Source organism: Lactuca sativa, chromosome 4, assembly GCF_002870075.4.
Source record: "Lactuca sativa cultivar Salinas chromosome 4, Lsat_Salinas_v11, whole genome shotgun sequence".
Taxonomy (NCBI): domain Eukaryota; kingdom Viridiplantae; phylum Streptophyta; class Magnoliopsida; order Asterales; family Asteraceae; genus Lactuca; species Lactuca sativa.
In genome coordinates, this window is record NC_056626.2 from 322,908,386 (window position 1) to 322,910,761 (window position 2,376).

Sequence of the window (2,376 nt, forward strand, 5' to 3'; positions counted from 1 at the left end):
GCTCGACTAAACCGAATACCCAAATAAAAAAATTCATTTTTCTTAATTTTGAGGGTTTATCTTGCAGACGAAGATGCTTATTTTTTGGAAGAGTAGCAAGCTTCCTGGGTATTTCCCTGTAAAGTTATTGAAAGTTAAGTAGCTATAAACATATAGGCAAAGAATCAAATCATATGATGACCCATCCTATATATGCTTATTCATATCCCTTTTAAAAGGATTGCGTATTCATTTGTTCATTGTAGAATTCTACTCTTATTCCTTCCGTTATTTTGAAAAAATAAAATTAAAGTTCAATAATGAAATGAAGTTATTTAACTGTTACGAGTATAAATAAGGTTGATGTAATTACAAATGGGCGTTTTGTTCAGGTCTTGTGCTTCGATGGCGATGACTTTTTTCATAAAATCATCCTAACAAACTTCTGCTTTGACTAATCTCCCAAGCAAAGATTGCATGGAAGGGTATTTCTGGAAAATGTGGATGCTGAAAATCAAGCTCTTTTGGTTGGTTTTATTTTATCTTTAATAGTAAACGTACTTTTTGATTTGTTTCAATTTTTACTTATTGTAATGTCTCTTTTGTTCAGATTCTGACATCATGCTTTTTGAAAAGTTCTCATTTTGAAGAGTTCTTATGTGTAAAGGTAATACAACATGTTCTTAGGCAACTTATAAATTTATACTCATAATAAATTCGTATGAAGAACATTAGTATCTACCAAAAAAAAATTTAAAAAAGAACTAAAAGTGTCATGGCCAATGACAAAATGGTCATTTTGCATGTGAAATAGCTTAAAAAGTTATACTTTTCAAGACAAGTAAAAAAGAAAAAGTTATAATTTAGAAAATAGATTGATAGTAAAATTAAGAGATATTTGCATTATTGGTTGCTGTGGTTTAGTGTTTTTTCCCAGTTTTGGTCCAAGGGCACGATAAATAATAATGGTCCTTTTTAAAAAATTAAAAGCTGAGTAGTTAAATTCAAGAGTAAATTACATTTTCGGTTCCGAATATTGCTGAATTTTTCAGTATTAGCCCCAAAAAGTTGTCTTTTGTGTATTTGGCTTTTATTTGAGAAACAAATGAAAAGATCCAAAAGGGTTCCCAATAGAAAGCCAACAGATATAATAAAACATTATATTATTTTAGAGATTTTACGTATGTTGTTTGTGGCCCCGGTGCTATAGGAGTCTTAAAGAAAGAATTTGGCAACAATGGAAAGGTACATATATACACATGTTTACACATTTTACTTTTTTCTAACTTAGGATTAGATGATCTAATCCTTTCTTTTTATTATTCGTGTTTATATAAATAAATTTAGATGCTTGAGCATCATACCTGACCAAACCACTATATATTCACAATTGATGAAGCTACTAACAGAAATGTTGATCTCATAACTGGATTCTTGAACGACGAGAACATAAAGATAAAGTATTTTGTACTAATTTTAAGGTATATAGTTCTCTCTTTTTTCTAAAGATTTTTTACAATAGATATTAAAAAGATAACCTTATTGCAGGGTAATCCTGATTATAAAGGTGTATGCCCTATTACTCCCCCACAAGAAGGCCATTGCAGACCTTGAGATTTGTGATAGATGGTGAAATGTTAGTTTATCTGCTTGCAAGGGATTTGATCCTATACACTATTTTCATGGTTGACTAACCTTATTGTAAATAATTGGTGAAATATGTGTATCTGGTGCAAAATATAAATTATATCTGGTGCAAAATATAAAACAGAGGAGTTTTTTGGCATCACTGTGGAAAGTGGAAAGGTGTAACTTGCCAAAAACCCAAAAAAAAAATTCCTTCGGACCCATGCCAAGCATGGTCCCAATCCTAGCTTCCAAAGCAAGCGAACTAAATTAACCAATTGTAGGTATGATTTTCTTACATTGTTTTCTGAGTATTTGACATAGTTTAAGAACGTTTGTCTGTTTTATTTGGAAGTTGGTTTTGTTGCTCAAAGTTACAGGTTCTGGATCGAAACTGATTATAAAATTGAACCCTATGACATGCATGCCCACAACGCGTTCGCTAAAATGCCTGAGCCAATTAAGGTACTCATTCCACTTTAGTTTACCTCATTCAATACTTGATTATATTTTATTTGGATTTTTCATGAATTATGTAATTTCTCTGTTTGCTTGTACAATTATTCAAAAATTATACTGGGTTTCAGTTGTGATGATGATGCTGATGCTGTTGGAGAATATTAATTTCCCAGGTAAATTTTGGGTTTTAATGACCTGTTTTTTGTTAAAGAAAACGTATATTTTGTAGATATTTTCCAAAGTACAATGCTCCAATAGGAAGAAATGGAAGCATGTTGCTATCTATTGCATTCACACATTTGTTTCCCACTT

The 2,376-nt window shown here is 31.0% G+C and overlaps 1 long non-coding RNA gene across 1 annotated transcript; it reads left to right on the forward strand.

Annotated features, from left to right (window-relative positions):
- Window positions 1-259: 259 nt before the first annotated feature.
- Window positions 260-2,056, forward strand: LOC122197798 (uncharacterized). Its single transcript, XR_006191480.1, has 3 exons — window positions 260-506; window positions 590-1,460; window positions 1,528-2,056. It is a non-coding gene; the product is annotated as an uncharacterized LOC122197798 (long non-coding RNA).
- Window positions 2,057-2,376: the final 320 nt, after the last annotated feature.